Consider the following 19,024-nt stretch of genomic DNA (forward strand, 5'->3'; position numbering starts at 1 on the left):
TGAGGCCAAGAATAATGTGGGATGCTTTCTGGGCAGAGGCATACACTGAATGCTGGCTATTCCAGGTAGACTTTTCTGCTCTTGCTATTTGGCTTGACTTCTGAGATAAAACCAAAACAAACATTATCTGTCATGGTTTTCACAATTGTTTGTTTCATGCCAAAGATATGAACTAATATTATTGAGCAGGAAGGAAACCAAAAACCAATAGTATTAGGCCTTTCCTCCATTATGAAAATACATACCTTAGCCACAATGAAGTAGCCAGGCTTATGATATAATATCAGGAAATTCATTCAGTTTGGATTTCAGATAAACAACAAAACACCACTTAATACAGTCCTGCTACATTTTGCTCTGTATACAAAAAGAATAGAAAATGCATGATGTTTGCCCTTGGGTTAAGATCATCATTTATTCTTGTAACCTGAAAGAAAAATAAGATGTGTTATCTGTTCTCCGCTCCTCAAACATCCAGTTGTCTCCTGTCGAAAAAAAAGCTATCAGTAATAAAAGCCACTAAGTACGCACCAGTACACAGAAAAAAAATTAAATCCTCCTACTGATATAAGCAAAGGCCCCACCCATATTCTGATGATGAGGAAATATTCTTAAGCCTATCCCAAATATTTATAGTAATGATTGTTCCCACAGAACCCCATTTCTGTTTATCAGAAGTCCATCCTTTTCTGGCATCTAGGAAACCTTGAGACATAATGTCTTCCAGAAAAACAAGGAGATTGTTTCAATTAATGGTTCCTGGCAAATTTTGTCTTGTGTGTTTATGGAGTTTGCCAGTATTTTTCCCTAGTTATTTCCCATCCTTCATAATGGCATATAAAATTGCTTGCAACATTGAGCTTTAAGGTATGTCTATCTTGTTGGTTCCTCAGTCCATATCATTGGTTCATCAGCTTCTTTCTGTCTCTGTCTCCTTGTCGCTCTGTCTCTCAGTCTCTGTGTGTTTCTCTATTTCTCTATCGATCATCTCTCAATCAATTGATCTCTCTCTCTCTCTCTCTCTCTCTCTCTCTCTCTCTCCCTCTTTAGAAGTAATGATGATGATATCCAGGCTTCTTACAGTGTTAAAAAACAGGTAGAAAAAAAATCTTAGTCTGATAGTTGACTTTCTTTCTTTCACAATCTTACTAAATACTGGGATACTTAAGGGTTTGTACAACTTAATACTTCATTCTGAGGCACTCTGCTTTTCCAATTCTATAATCCACTTCAGCATTAGACTTTCTTTAGTGCCTGTGATCTTTGCCTGAAAACCAGTCAATTCTTGCCTGAGATAATCTATCCACTAGCCAGCCACAGAAGCGACAACACTGTCCCTGTCTGGTAAACTTCCCCTTAGAAGAATTTTCCTGCCAAGACAGAAAGTGGCAATATTACCATCTTATAAATGGGCTGTGCACTGTTCTGGCTGTGATACAGTGTTGTCAGCACCCATTGCAGTCAGCACCATTATTTTAGTTCTCTTGTGATGGAAGCCACCAGCAATAAGAGCACTTTCTGACTTAGAGTGTTAGTCTAGCAAACAAAACACTTCATATGTGTTGAGCAAGAATCAATTTAATAGCAATGACACTACTGGGATCAGTATCCCCTTTTGGTGAACTGGATTGTCTTGCCGCCCCTCAACAGTGGAACACATTACAATGGATCTTTTATGACTCCCAAAGCCAGATCACAGAAATTCGCGCTTATGTTCATTTTATGTGAGAATTTTCCCATTAGGGAAACCAGATATAATGTAAAATGACTAATCTTGCCAAAAGTGCCACACACTACAGGAGCTAGCTGACAAGCAACCCAACTGCTGACCACATAAGTGAGCCACAAAGGACATCTAGCCTATTTCTTCATTCATGACATCTCACCGGAGTCATACTAGAGACTCCGGGCAGAAACTGGATGCTCATACTCTCCCAAATTTCTGACATATAAGACTATGAGCCCAGAAATATGGTTTTCCAACCTACTCAGTTGAGAACAATTTCCTTCTGTCATAGCAATAAGAATAATATATGTTGGCTACTTATGACTTGCCTAGAAAGAAGACTGCTTCTATGAAGGAAAATTTTACATCCATAGATACAATTTCCCTCATCGTGAAATACAACTATAATATTGGAGATACATACATATACATATACATACATACATAGATATATATCTATATATGTGTATATATGTATGTGTATATATGTACATATATATGTATATATATATATATATTTCTTCATAGGAATAAAAGGCAGTAGCTGTCTAACTACTGATAAAGTTCCAACAATCAGGGACCTCCTGCCATTATGGAAGCGAAGTCTCCAGCTGTTTCTTCCTGCCTGTAGATCTAGAATGGCATGAATGGAACCCAGAGGCCTCTTCCAAATGGAAGTAATGCAGGATCGTGAACAAAACTTCCTGGATATAAAAGCAATCAGAATTTCTAAGGCAGAGTACCAGAGGAGAGGATGTACTTACAGTGTCAATGGACTCAAACGTCTCATTTCTATGGACTAGAGAGTTAAATGTAACTATAATCAATTCACACAATCCCTCATGCCCAGCAACCGGAATAGTTCCCACTTTCATCATTTACAAGGAGGAGATATCAAATTTTCTGGCAATTATCATGTCTTCTGAAAGATACAGACTAAAATATGTTAATAAATTAGACCTAACGGAAAGCTAAAATGTACAATAAAAAGTACAGTATATATAATACACTGTAATGCAGCAAAAGTTGCATAAAAAGTCAGGAAACCATGACCGAAGAGCAAAATTAATAGGACCAGAACAAGAAGTGATAGAGTAAGGACTATTAACCGTAGATTACAAACTTTATGTTTGTACATATGAACGCAAAAGAAAACATGAACAGGGTAAGAAGCAATAAATAAATAAATAAATAAGTAAATAAATAAATGAAAAGGGCATGCTATTGAAAAATATTCAAATGGAAACTTAAATAACAGCAAGATAATAATCAGGTCAGATGTATCAGAAGAAAAGACAAGTAAACAAAAGTTTACAAAGGTAAACAAAAAAGCAATAAAATGATTAAAAATTGTGGCCACAGAGAAAACAACCGAAAGCTCATTGCAAGATACCTGTCTTGTGGGAACAGTATTAAAGTAACCTGGGAGTGAATGGAGTCTTAGAAAACAAAACTTGGAGTAAAGAAAAAATTGTTGAAGAAATAACTTTTGCAATATCAAATCCAATGAAAACTGTAATCCTAGAGATTGAAGAGGCTGAAATGAAGTCTGAGGGGAAAGAGGAAACCTTCAAATCAAGAACAGAGATGAAACAACTCTCTCTTTCTCTCTCTCTCTCTCTCTCTCTCTCTCTCTCTCTCTCTCTCTGACTCTCTCTCTGTTATTTTATTTATAAAAGATATAACACATTGATATAGTTATATAAATTGTTAAAAGAAAAAATATCCATGATGATTTTATTCATATATTAAGTATGTTCTTAAACATGAAAGCAAAATACTGACTTTTACAACCTAAATGATCCAAGAGAACTCATCACTAATATAACTGCAATATAGGAATTCATAAAAGATAAGTAACATTAGAGAGAAAATTGTTTGATGAGAACTGCAGAGGTAAGTAAAAGGATAAATATTCTTCACAATTGTTAATCTGTCGTTGACGGGGAGTAGCAAAGAGAATGCTTAGCAAGACTGTAAAATCAGTCAGAGCAAACCAGGCCAGAAAATCAGTACAGAGGTCAGAGAGGTTCTCAGACTGTGTGAACAGGCTTCAGATCATGTGCACAGCAACTGCAAGAAGTTAAAGACCTGGAAAACCATTAAATAATAACCCACCAGCAAATAACCAATAACCCAGAACAGTGACAAAATAGAATTCAGAAAAGCAGTAATGCAAATAATAAGAAAACAAGCAATAATAAAAAAACTAGAACATAGATATTATGATTAAAGTTGTGCCTGAAAGTATAACAAACATAAAAGTGGATGCATGTAAATTAAAAGGCAGAGGAGTGTCACAATAAATAAAACTAAAAGATCAAGACCCAGATGTATGCTACTTACCAAAAAGTAAATACCGTGTGTGGGGGGAGAGCAGGGGGAAGCAGACTTGTTTTTATTTGTGCATATTCCACCATACATGTGTGAACCTCTCTCATAAAAATGAGTGGGAAGAAACTGGAGTAAGGAGACTGAAAGCAACCTATAGGATCTGTGGCAGATTATAATTAAAGATTCATAGGTATAATTCATAGAGAAGTCATACAGTCCTGTGCATGGTTGCCATTAGCAACAGAAATTTAAACACCATGCAACAAATACTGATGAAAGTTAAAGGAGAATTAAGTGAACACATAATTAGAACCAATGACTTCAACACGCATCTCTTCAGCATGCCCAGAATGAGCTAGCATGTGGAAACTTTACTAACACCAGCGCAGTGGATCTAATTTGCGTCTGCAGAATATTTTGTCCTACAACAACTGAATATAAAGCATAATTTATTTTCAATCAACCATGAAACGTTCCCAAGTCTGATCATTAACCTCCATAGAAACAAGTTTATAAACATTTGACAAAAATGAAATCACATAATTGGCAACAAAACAGAAACCTGAAAAGGAAATCTTTAAGCATGTCAAAACAAGTAACATCTACATGTTGCAGGATATTTGATCACACTGTGAACCCTGATATTCTGCTATTTGGTGATAAAAGCTGTTTCTAGCTCTGGTGTGCCTCAGACTTAGAACACATTTTAAGCCATTTTGCTGGACTACAAACATGTCCTGAGACAACAGCTTTAATCCCAAACAATAAAGATAAGGTTAGTTTGTAAAAGGAAGCAACCATGCTTGAAAGTGACATCTAATTGAGTGGCAGACAAAGTGATGAATCAGAGTAAGATTTAACAGAAAAGGATATTCCCAACTCTCATGAGAAGAGAGATGAAAAGGAAGCTACTTAAGAGAGCAGTTGAGCTAGAGGAAGAAGGAGGCAGTTTGGCAATTTTACTGGGAGAGTTTTAGAGAGACAAGTTGAAGGGAGTACAAGCTACACACAGGTAAAGATAAAATGATACAGAGAATGAGAAGGAGCCAGAAGATTAGAAGAGATTGCCAGGGTTAGTTTGAGACCAAGCTGAACAAAAAGAGAAAAGCCAGGTTGAATCGGTCAGCTTGGAGAGGATTTGGAGCCAGGACAGCTGCATTGAACCAGCCAGCTAGAGTTCAGAGAGAACTGGAAAGGTTGAGCTTAATCAGCAGCAAGTTTCAGAGGCTAAAAACATTACAGGCCTAGATCAGATTGTAGGGAGGCTAGAACCTTCCAGGCCTAGACAGAAGCAATAAGTGTCAGAGACAACAATTACTGTAGGAGAATAAAAGTTACCTTTAGATCTATGCAAATAATCAATAATTTTAAAAAATCACAATAGAAAATAGAAATATTTTAAGTAAGTAGAAAACATAATATATGCAAGTGATGTCTGGCATTTTTTTCTTATATTTTAGAGATTTACTAATGTTGAATATATTAGACAATTATTCTTTTTATACTGCTAAGTCATTATGCTCATTCTTTCTTCTATTAATTGGTTAATAGAGGAGAATGTTTCCAGTATAAAGGTTATGCTTATACTAACGTGAAAATTTTGTGTGGCCTTACATGATTGTTCAGAGGAAAAATCTAGAATATATGGGCATTGCATAAAATGTTTGTGGCAACCTGAATTTCTTTTGCAATGTGTAAAAATTAAAGTTACTCCTCTGTCTCATACCAGTTTAATGCTAATCTAGTTATCTTAAGTATTCTAGTTCTATCAGCCGGATCTTCCAGTTTACTTTTGAAATTCTGGTTACCTTGGTTACTGTTAATTATTTCCTGGCATTTTTATAATCAAGTTGTTATTATTGTGAGGGATTTTAATATTACCATGTGATAGACAATAGAAAGGGTCCAATCTGGTTTTCCCCAGTTAACTATTCAACCAAATTCTTAACATTTACATATAAGAATATGGCTTCTTTGTTACAGGCCATGTATTTTTCTGCATATTCTCAGTGTTTTGGTTCATCTAAAATAATGATGAAACGCAGCAAAAACAAACCTCCGTATTTATGCCAAAGACAAATTACTAGATTGGTAGAACTCTTAAAGATAAAAAAAAAAAAGCAAAAAAACAAGTCATTCATTCTGAATCAAAACATGAGCTTCCTAGATGAAGTGGTGAGAATAGAAGTCAAATTTAAATAGAAAACAAGCATTTCAGGTTACTGAGTTTCATAAAACAACTGGACAAAGGGAAAATTGCTTGCACCTAATTTTCATCGTCCCATCTAAAACTATAAAATTGTTGGCCTGATTTTTTTCCATCTCAAGCTGCCTTGCTGGTCAGAACTGTTTTAGATCCGGGGTCATTTGTCCTTATTTGCATCCAACATATACTGACTCATTTCTTCCATCCACTGGTACAATTTATTAGGCTCCTTTGCATAAATGCATTTCAGCTTCTTGTACCTGCTATTGATAATTTCTGTAAACTTTTTTGCATCTTTGTTTGAGCTTGCTTTGGATCTATAAATACCTTGCTGTATAGTCCTGGGGGCAAAGAAACATTTATTCAATCATACTTAACAAGATGCTTGCCACTTTCCAATTTTTCCCTTTTCAATATGTACAAATTTATTTAGCCGCTTTCTTGATTGTTACTGTATTATTATCTCTTTGTCTTCTTCAATTCACTCTAAAGCTTTTCAAATGATTCTTTGTTCTAGACTTCACCTTTGGCATCTCATCTCAGTAATTGAGATGGTGTGGTGAATTTTCTTAACTGCTCAGTATCCTTTCTGAAAGCTGCACACACAGAAAAAGAAATCTTCAAAGAATCATGCACACATATTGAATTTGTGTCATTTTGTTCTGCCCTAATCCTGCTCTTCAATAATTTTCATTATTATTGTTTTGTTGTTAATTATTATGATCATTATTTTATCTCATTATGACTCTTTACAAAGAAATTCTGACACTCTTTTTTTGTGATTTCCTACCTTTTCATCTGCCAATGATTTACTAAAATGTTTCATTTTCTACTTTGAAAGCTTAATTATCTCAAGCATAATACACTCTCTAATGGTTCACATTAACTTCAGAGATATGCCAAACATGAGTTGTCAGCACACCGAAAGAATGGGGGGAAGAGGAAACCAGCCCCAGGTGTTTGAGAGGATAATGTGTTACATGCAAACATCTTGTATGAAACAAATGGGTTATATACAAACAACATTATATGATATCCAATTGAACTGGCCTCTCCAACCCATACATGTCCTTTGAAAGAAGAATAGTTTGTTTATTCTTTGAGAATTCCATAGTGTAACTTGGTCATATTCACCTCTGTCCCCTGACTCCTCTCCGATCCTCCTAAACCTCATTACCCACCATGCTTCATAGCTTTATTGCCTTGCTTATGCTCTCAATGACCTTGCTCTAAGTGAAAAAACTAAAAGTGAAACACTTAGTCTAGTTTGCATTACCCACTTAGTCCTGGGTATGGGACCTGCCTTGGGGTGTGGTCAATGTACCAAGTATCACTGCAGCGAAAACTCTGACTTTTTCTCCCAGCAGCTATCATGACAGTAACCCCTCAGCTTGGGTGGGTTTTTGCTCATCGTCTTCCCTCCCTGCTTTAAGTTTGTGTGCTTTGAGCCTATACGAGTGTTTTGAATACTATTATAGTCTTGAGTTCATATGTGCACCAGCCCTGTCAACTATGGAAAACAGAAAGTTTTCCCTGAAGTTATCTGCCACTCCTGGCTCTTACAAGATCCATATCTTTACTTAATTTATATTTTTTACATCATAGGAAAGTCTGCACATTTCCAAATAGATCCCTTCATTAAGACTGATGATGTCTGCTTATGATTCATTTTTGTAAACATCCCTCTGTCCCACACAGAGTGTGACTGCAGAACTTAAATACTTCCTCCTTTGCACAATTCTAACTTCCTCCCACAGTTGTTCCTCTTCCCATAAACTTGACTTTTAGGGCTTTGTTCTATGATTTTTGTCATGAATATAAATTCTTGTCTTCTATTACTTCTAGGTCAAAGTAAAGGCATATTTCAATAGATCTCCTCTCATTCTTCAAAGTTATTCACACAAAACACATACATTTTCTGAAGTTTCAAGAAAGCACATGTGAGCATGTGTGTATCTGTATGTGTATATATGTGTATGTGTGGACATGTATATGTATGTATATGTGCATTTGTGTACATTTGTATATGTACATGTATATGCATGTGTATGTGTGTTTGTATGTGCATATATGTATGCAGGTGTGTATGTGTGTGCCTGTGTATATGTGTGTGTATATGTGTGTATGTGATTGCGTGTGTATATATGGATGTGACTGTGTTTGTATATGTATGTGTATGTGTATATGTGTGTGTGTGTGTCTTTTACCTCTCCATGGCTAAATTTCTAGTCACTAAGGAAAGGAAAGAAGAGATGATTGTGTAAGGAGTTTGTGTGATGCTTACTGTGAAGATCTGCTCTCCACACTAGCATAGTGCAGAAGAATTAGGGAGACACAGGGTTAAATTAACATTCTTTTAAATTTACCTGGGAGAGCTCTAGAATTTAATGACAGCTTCATGAGAAGAAATGATAAATTTGATCCTATCAAAGCCACAACTCCTTCCTGAGACATTTGACATTTGAGAGATCAATCTTGACATTCAAGACATAATAAATCTTGATTCCTTCACAAATGTGAAAATGTGTCTACAGTCTCCAATGTCGTCTCACTCCCTGTTTCCAAACAAAGTTATAAACATACATGCATGCATATATATCTTTATCTACAGATATAGATATACACAAATATATGTATATATATATATAATGATTTAACTTGTACATATTTGTTATTGAACTACTTTTTTCATGAAATGTGAGCCGTTTGGGACTTCAGAATACTGACTTTAGTAGTGACCATGAAGGGAAACTCAAAAATGACTTGTAATGCAGATATCTGAAAGTTTGTCAGGACATATATACCTGTGTCTCACTGAGCATGTGTCATTTGAATTTGTGTCTTGTCCCAATAATGTAGTTCTGTATAATATAAATGTTCATCAACACTGGGAAGAATCTGAACATCTGAACATTTAGTTCACAACTATTAAAGGAGCATTCAGAACAGGAAACCAACCTCTTACATCATGGGCTTCGTGTTGTCATTATGTGGCATATGTACTCCATGGGAAATGTTTAGGAACTAAGGAAAAAAACTGCGTGTTGAATCAAGGTAGAAACTATACAATATTAGAGTCATAAGTGTGCTTTCAGGAAAAAATAGATGACATACCTTAGTGTTTCTACAATTTTAGAATTTATGGAATAACAATGAATTCATTAACTACATCAGATTCACTGACAGCAATTTCTAAACTAGTCTTGTTTTCCTTGATATAAGGTCAAGACAAACACAAGGATCTATTTTATTACTATCTTAATAGCAAATATTAACTCCCAGGTCCCATACTACACATCACACAGTAAATACACCTATCTGCAGATATATGTTTCAGAAGTAGCTTTAAACAGTTAAAGAGGCCACAGCAGGGTTCAAGAAGTTTCAAGGGGTCCTAACTAGAAGCAGGTGGCTATTAGGGATGCAGAAGTTATCTCTGTGAAAATAAGATAATGAATTCTGCTAGAGGGCTAATGTTTCAGGTTAAGCCACAGGGCCAGAGTTTAGCTGAGATCCAGGGCTGAGAGGAGCTACAGAAGCAAGATGCAGGACCCTGGACTTTGTAAAGGGAAGGAGCAGGACCAGATGGATGACAGAGTCAAGTTGAGGTCCCTGGGATCATCTGGAGTTCTCTCTCTGCTCACCCCTTGCTGTGTTCACTATATGGTGAAATGACAGGTTGGTGGATGCTGTTGCAATCACAGTACTAATTGTCTTGTTTATGGACCTTCAGTGAAGTTATTTCACCCTTCCCACAATCTCATATGTTTGGTCATCAGCTCTTGGGCCTGGCTGTCCTGACGTGACTTTAGTATACCTTTGTACATGGCACCAATTTTTTTGATAAATTTAAAGGCTATCTACTGAATCACAGACAGCCTACCACCAGTCACATTCATAAAGAGAAATAGATCGACTCACCTAGAAGCCTACAATTGCCAAACGCAGCTAGGACTGGAGACTCTTGGGAATCTCAGTTTCACTCACTGTAGAAAGAATATCTTGTGTATTGTAGGGATGCTTCACCTGTCAATTAAAAAAACCTATAGTCTATAGGAAAGGGTAGAATAGTAGGTAGGAAATTTGTAGGAAGAAAGAATTCTTCAATGGAGCCATGCACAGGGAGTCATGGGGGAAGATGTAAGGAGGGCAGACACTTGGTACCTGCACAGAAGTAATAGCTATGTGGCAAAATGCAGCTTAGTATGAATGGGTTATTGCAAGTTATTATCCAGTCAGGGAATAAACATAGCTACATAGCCTACATATTTGTAAATATATATTTGAGTCAGAGTAATTATTCCTGGAGCTTGGAGCTCAGAGGCAAACAGTTCATTACAACCACACTAGCATGTTGATGGACCTGATTTATATGGGTCTTGTGTAGATATCGTGTGGCTGCTGGGAGTTTCTCAGTGCAACAGGTCATGTTGTTTCCAGAAGACAGCATTCCACATCCCTCCTCCCCACTCTTCTACTGTTACATTCTTTCTACCCTCTCTTCCGCAATTTATGTTCAAGCAATTCACCAGACTCTGCCTTTACCAGGATTATTGGCATTATCTATTATACCAATTCGATTTATAATTTCAATAAAAAATGAGTAATTTTGAGATTATTTTCAATGGAGAAGCTTCTATCCTCAGCCTGTCTATAGCATGTGAACTGTTTATGACCTGTGGCATACACGCATACACACTGGCTATGTCTGCAATGTCATATCATTGCAAGATTCATTTTGAGCTGTATTTCTGTCACTCTTAATATATCTATCAAACACTTTTTAATGTTTCTATAAAAAGGAACATTCACTGAGCTTCTAACTTGTATAAATATAGCTGGGACAAAGCAAATGATTCCAAGGTTAAATATAACTGTGCAAGGAAGGAAAAGGCATTTACACCAAATCAAAGTTCTCCCTCACCACACCCCCTTCTCTTGGTGATTCAAACCTGTGAAGCTCCTGTTATTTCTGCGTAATGGCTCTAAGTATAATACTCCTACACACTGTTCCAAAAGTTAGCCTGTTAAATGAAGCATTGCATAGTCTACGAGTAAAGGAGCTTCCGAAAGTAATGTAAGATTTAAGTTAAGAAACAGTAAAATTGAGATTTGAAAAATCACACACTCTTAATATACATTTTAGCTCAATTTTCTGGTCATGAGTCTTTATTCTGCTTAAAAAGAAAATACATGTTGGAAAGATATAAACATAAGAAAATGCATTTGATAAGGACTCCAGCTATACTTTGAAATATAGTCAAGAACAAAAATTTATGCATAAAATAATAGCACCCAATCTTTCACTTTAACCTCAGAATTATAACCTATTATAATGAAACAACCCATTTATAATCTATTATTATGAAACAACCTATTTTGTTTAAATAGGAAGTGATTGAAATAGTTTTTGCTCCCATAGTTCAAGAAAAAAATAAAAAGGAATGGTGAAAGTTTGAGTGACTGGTACATGAAACAATTAACATCACTAAGTTAGCACTGTGTTATTAAGAAGTGGTATTTTTAGGAATACATGTATATTACGAATACATATATACAAGTAATAACAACGGATGAAAAATGTGGGCATGAATATGAAGGAGATTGGAAGAAGGAATATGGGAGAATTTGGAGGTAGAAAAGGGAAGAAAGAAATGTAATTAAAATGCAATCTCAAGGTGCTAGAGAGATGGCTCAGCAGTTAAGAGCACAGCCTGATCTTCTAGAGGTCCTTAGTTCAACTCCAGAACCATGTGGTGGCTCACAACCATCTGTAATGAGATCCAGTGCCCTCTTCTGGTGTGTGAAGACAGCTACAGTGTACTCACATACATAAAATAAATAAACAATTCTTTTTTTTTTTTTGGTTCTTTTTTTTTTCGGAGCTGGGGACCGAACCCAGGGCCTTGCGCTTCCTAGGTAAGCGCTCTACCACTGAGCTAAATCCCCAGCCCCAACAATTCTTAAAGTAAACCTGTTGTACTCAATTTTTTTAAAAAAATGCAATCTCAATAAATAATTTAAAAAAAAACTGTCTCTGGGGGCTTAGAAAGAGGGTTCACCAGTTAAGAACATTTGCTGCTGTCAGGGAAGATCCAAGTTTGTTTCCTGAATGAATGGGGGATGGATGAATGAATTAATGAATGAATGATAGGAAAGGATAGACATGAGGGTTTCTGGCTATGGTAGAGGAGAAAGTTTATTATAGATATGTGGGAGAGTGTAGCCAGAAGTAGTGACCTCTAGGAGACTCCAGAGTGAATATGACCAGACTAAGCTGGGTCACATAGGAAAAAGGGGAGGGAAAGGGAAACATTAGAAATGGAACAAGGTGTAGAGGCCAGGAAGCCAAAGAACAATCAAAATGTACAAAAGTAATCAAAATATCTAGATTATATAAAGATGAGCCTCTGGGGAAGTCCAGCCAGATTTCAAGGTAGAGGGTGAGGTAACATAGTCAGGAGAGCCCTGTAACCGGTAGAGACTGGATTCTGCGATAACTTGGATGCCAGGTTTGCTTTGCTATGTTAAATAGCAGTTTGCTTGTCTCTGGTTTGAAACAACATTTTCCACATCCTCAGGGTGTCTTTGGAACACCTGTCACTCCCATACCCTCTTCTAACCTCCATGGGTTACTGCACACATCTGGGGCACATAAAATATACATTAAAATGAGTATATTAGTATTTAAAACAGAATAAAAGTGAAACATGATCAGGTATTGGGGGTAGGGGTGAAGTCCTGAGGGCCAGCAGAAAGAATGGAAACAGGCAATCAGGGGAGGTAAGAGGTGAGGCGACCCTCTAAAATATACTAGCAACCTGGGAGGTGAGAGACTCTCAGGACCCAAAGGGAGGGGACCTTAGATGAAATGCCCAACAGTGGGGAGAGGGAACTTGTGGAGTCCATGTCCAGTGGAAGGACAGGGCATCAAGTAGAGGCATGGTGTCGCCATTCCACAGTCAAGAGTTCTGACCCAGAGTTGTTACTGTCTAAAATAACTGCAGCGACAAAAATGAAGTAAAGACTGAGGGAGGGGAGGTTCACTGACAGGCCCAAATTGAGATTCAGCTCATGGGGAGACTCCAAGGCCTGACCTAGTTAGTGATGCTGTGGTATGTTTACGGACAGGCGCCTGGCATGGCTGCCCTTCAAGAGGCCCAACAGACATCTGAAAGAGTCAGATATAGATATCTATACTCAACCAATGGACAAAAGCCAGAGACCCCTGTGGTTGAATTGAACAAAAGCTGGAAAAGGTTGAGGAGGAGGGCAACCCTATAGGAAGACCAGCAGTCTCAACTAACCTGGATCCCTGAGGTCTCTCAGAACTGAGCCACCAACCTGGCAGCAAATACTAGCTGAGATGAGGTCCCTGACACATAGAAAGCAGAGAACTGCCTGGTATGGCCTCAGTGAGAGAAGATGTACCTAACCCTCAAGAGACTTGAGGCCTCAGGGAGTGGAGAGGTCTGGTAGAGTGTGGGTGTGGAGATGGGGATATCCTCTTAGAGACAGAGAGGAAGAGGGTTGGGGAGTGTTCAGAGGGCTGACCAGGAGGAGAATGGCAACTGGACTGAACTATGCAATTTAGATAGATAGATAGATAGATAGATAGATAGATAGATAGATAGATAGATAGATAGATAGATAGATAGATAGATCAGAAGTAGCTTAATATTTGAGGAAGAGCAAAGTTCCTACTATCTCATCACTGAGAGCTTTGACATTTCCAAAAACATACAAAAGTTTAAACCATTGAGAAATTCTTCAAAAAGTGCTGGTCTGGGAAGGATTATCATTGTAATATATAGAAATGCTTCTTGAAATGGCCTCAGTTTTGATGAGATTTTAAAACCACTTGATCAGAAGTTTTGCACTAAAATTTGCAGAGCTGCTGTGTATGTTTTTTTAATAGCAAAAGGCATTCAGCTTTAATGCACTTTGCTAATCACCCTAATGTGAACAAATGCTACATACTTAAGGAAAAACCATTTTCTTCCTTATTCCTGCTTCACACTTGCCTAGCAAGCTTTTTAAGGTGAGCATTAAATAGTTCTGATGAAATAAGGAAACTGTGCTCTCTGGAGTGGGAGATCCAGAGGACAGCTACAACTTGTTTAAGGACATATGCATTGAGCAATAAGAATCCCAATTAAAATGAGAACTATTATCCCAAACTTGTGCCTTTGGAGTCCTAACTCTTAATTTAATCAAATCCATCTTCGTAGAAAAGGCTATTATGTGTGTATATGTATTGGAAACATTTCACAGAGTCTAAATGACCTCTAAAACAGGGGGTATGTTGTTATTTCTAACATAAATCCTCAGAGTGTTTGAAGAGAACAGAGAGAAGGGACGATCATAAACTTTGACTATCATGTAGAATTATTTGGAGAACTAATAGAGAACAAGGTTAGTCAAGGTATTTTTGGTTTCTGAGTTCTACACTAAGTGGGGTGACATGTGAGTTCTTGCTTCTATCCATTTCAAGGGCCACATGCAGATCACGCTCAGGAGCTGTACGGTTTCCTGGATAGGATACAGCAAGGCAGCCAAAGACAACCTTCCCTCAAGAGTGTTACATCTTATTGGAAAGATCATTGCTGACCAAGAAAAGAATTCCGCCAAGAATAGTGATAAAAACTACATGGTATTGGTAAAGAAACAGACAGACCAGTGGAATAGGACTGAAGACCCAGAAATGAACCCACACACCTATGGTCACTTGATTTTTGACAAAGGAGCCAAAACCATCCAATAGATAAAAGATAGCATTTTCAGCAAATGGTGCTGGTTCAACTGGAGGTCAGCACATAGAAGAATGCAGATCTATCCATTCTTATCACCCTGTACAAAGCTGAAGTCCAAGTGGACCAAGGACCTACACATCAAACCAGATACACTCAATTGAATAGAAGAAAAGTGGGGAAGAACCTCGAACACATGGGCACTGGAGAAAATTTCCTGAACAAAACACCAATGGCTTATGCTCTAAGATCAAGAATCGACAAATGGGATCTCATAAAACTGCAAAGCTTCTCTAAGGCAAAGGACACTGTGATTAGGACAAAACAGCAACCAACAGATTGGGAAAAGATCTTTACCAATCCTACATCTGATAGAGGGCTCATATCCAAAATATACAAGAATTCAAGAAGTTAGACTGTAGGGAGACAAATAACCCTATTAAAAATGGGGTTCAGAGCTAAACAAAGAATTCACAGCTGAGGAATGCCGAATGGCTGAGAAACACTTAAAGAAATGTTCGACATCTTTAGTCATAAGGGAAATGCAAATCAAAACAACCCTGAGATTTCACCTCACACCAGTGAGAATGGCTAAGATCAAAAACTCAGGTGACAGCAGATGCTGGTGAGGACATGGAGAAAGAGGAACACTCCTCCATTGTTGGTGGGATTGCAGACTGGTACAACCATTCTGAAAATCAGTCTGGAGGTTCCTCAGAAAATTGGACATTGAACTACCTGAGGACCCAACTATACCTCTCTTGGGCATAGACCCAAAAAAATGCCCCAGCATATAACAAAGGCATGTGATCCACTACGTTCATAGTAGCCTTATTTATAATAGCCAGAAGCTGGAAAGAACCCAGATGCCCTTCAACAGAGGAATAGATACAGAAAATGTGGTACATCTACACAATGGAATATTACTCAGCTATCAAAAACAATGAAGTTACAAAGTCATAGGCAAATGGAAGGCACTGGAAAATATTATCCTGAGTGAGGTAACCCAAGCACAGAAAAACACACGGTATGCACTCATTGATAAGTGGATATTAGCCTAAATGCTTGAATTACCCTAGATGCACAGAACACATGAAACTCAAGAAGGATGACCAAAATGCGAATGCTTCATTCCTTTAAAAGGGGAACAAGAATACCCTTGGGAGGGAATAGGGAAGCAAAGTGTAGAACAGAGGCAGAAGGAACACCCATTCAGAGCCTGCCCCATATGTGGCCCATACATATACAGCCAGCAAACTAGATAAGATGGATAAAGCAAAGAAGTGCAGGCCGACAGGAACCGGATGTAGATCTCTCCTGAGAGACACAGACAGCCAGAATACAGCAAATACATAGGCGAATGCCAGCAGGAAACCACTGAACTGAGAACGGGACACCCGTTGAAGGAATCAGAGAAAGGACTGAAAGAGCTTGAAGGGGCTTGAGACCCCATATGAACAACAATGCCAACCAATCAGAGCTTCCAGGGACTAAGCCACTACCCAAAGTCTATACATGGACTAACCCTGGGCTCTAACCTCATAGGTAGCAATGAATAGCCTAGTAAGGGCACCAGTGGAAGGGGAAGTCCTTTGTCCTGCCAAGACTGAACCCCCAGTGAACGTGATTGTTGGAGGGAGGGCGGTAATGAGGATGGGGAGGGGAACACCGATAGAGAAGGGGAGGGGGAGGGGTTAGGGGGATGTTGGCCCAGAAACCGGGAAAGGGAATAACAATTGAAATGTAAATAAGAAATACCCAAGTTAATAAAGATGGAGAAAAATAAATCAAAAGGCAGGGAATATGGTTTGATGGCAAAATAAAAAAAATTTAAAAAAGGAATTACGCCAAGGAAAAATGTCTAAGGTGATCAAAATGATACATCTGTATATTTCATGCCAAAGCAGAATCCTAAAAGACGGATTGGATCATCTAGTTACCTGTCCAGAAAACATGCAAGGCAAAGAAAGCAGCCATGATCCAAAGATAACATATCCTACCCACTTGGCTGAATTTCTCCTTCATATTAAGTGGTGATGTGACATGTGATAGAATCTAGAAGCAGACAATTACTGGTCTGTGTCCCTACACACAAGTCCATACCATGGCCTAGACACGTTTGGGTGTAGATAAATCTTTTTAAATGCTCCCATTAGTAAATACAGTTTCCAATAGGTTTATAGTGACCAGAAAAGGATCAGGTGGCTTCTGAAATGCCTTTGGAAGCTAAGGTGACCACTAACCCTTCCCAAATCACTAGATTTATGGACAGGTGTATAAGATTAAGATGGCTCATTATGATAAAGAATGATAAAAAAAAGTTGGTAAACCTTTAGGGTTTAACTTTGTCAGTGCAGTCCTTGAAGATGTCACAAAGTTTGAAATTACATTAAAATGAAGGGTTTCTTAGAAACCCTTAGAAATGATAAAAAAAAATGGTGACTTCTAGAAGAGAAGTATGAATAGATATCACTGACTTGTGCTATATACTGATATTCTTTAAAATCTGTATTATTTAGATTTGTATAGAGCAATTCTTCAGGATTCCTTGGAAACACAAAGGGAAATACTGTGAAGATGTATATCCATGTTTCTAAGCTTATGGGGGCGGGGGGGTGTGATAAAAGTATCAGGTGACAGCCAACCAATTACAGAAAATAATGCCCAGTGCTGATTGTGTATGTTATTCAATTGGCTAATTCGTAACTCAAGTTTCTAACTGGTGAACTGACTACCAATTCCAGTGATCTCTATACAATCCTGTATTTAAGGTGTTCTCAGTTTGTTACAGCTTATATAAAAGTCACTACATCCTAAAAATTCAGGTTTAAAATATTATTCAAAACCTCATTCATTAAGGTTTTATTACAAGGGGTGAGTTCCAGGAAAGGACTGGACCGTCAGGGTTCTAGTATTAGCCATGGATCAATGCACACGTCAGTTTATAGTAAGAGATAGGAGGGGGGCTGGGGATTTAGCTCAGTGGTAGAGCGCTTACCTAGGAAGCGCAAGGCCCTGGGTTCGGTCCCCAGCTCCGAAAAAAAAGAACCAAAAAAAAAAAAAAAAAAAGAGATAGGAGGTGTGGAAACTATAAGTTGGGATATAGTTGGTGGATATAAGTCACCTGAAAGGTCCTCCTCTCATACACTATGCTTCTTTTCCTCCATACACCTCCACTACATCCATTCTGCCATGACGGTCTCCTTTAAAACACACAATCCCCAGAAGCAAAAGACCCCAGTGAGCACAATCTAAGAATTCTGAAACTAGAAGTCCAAATAGATCTTTCCTCTCGGAAGCTAGTTTTCCAGTTAGTTTTCTCAGCAACAAAATGTGTCTGACACAGGACACCTGCAGCAAAGTTTATAAACATGGAACTACTTTTCTAGATCTGGCACAAGAAAGTAATATGTGGGAAAACTAAAATTTCCCTGAATTATTTCTTTCACATTCAAAAATGTTGAACTGTGTTTATTGGAAAACAAAATATGCTTGCTGATTTTGGAAAGGAAAGTTAGATTTAAGTGAAGAAGATAGCATACAGATAGAAGGAGGCCAAAACCAAGTAATTTGAGTAAGTGTCTCAGAGGGTATTGGCAAAAAAAATTGTGTTAATTCTTTTGATGAACAAGTTATCATTGGAGTAAATATCAAAATTAGAATCCAAAATGATTGGATTATTTTATGAGCTTCAAAAGCAATTACAGGTAACCAGCTCAGGCAATAATTTTCATTTAATCAAAGCCCATGATGCAGGAGGAAAACTGATCATTCAGAGGTCAGAATGACACTTTATAGGCTTGAGAAATTCCTGTGTCTCAAAGTAGATGAGCATGCACCACTAGAGATAGAACTTGAGTCAATGGATTTATCACCCAATGAGGAACAGTTCTTAGGCAACTAATTAATCATTAGGGACCAATAGAACATTCTCTGTGGTGCTAGTTAATTTCTTAAAGTAATGGTTTTCAGAAGAATCTGATGGATATTAATGGATACATTATAGTC

This window comes from Rattus norvegicus, chromosome 14 (assembly GCF_021556685.1).
Source record: "Rattus norvegicus strain SHRSP/BbbUtx chromosome 14, alternate assembly SHRSP_T2T, whole genome shotgun sequence".
Classification (NCBI taxonomy): Eukaryota; Metazoa; Chordata; class Mammalia; order Rodentia; family Muridae; genus Rattus; species Rattus norvegicus.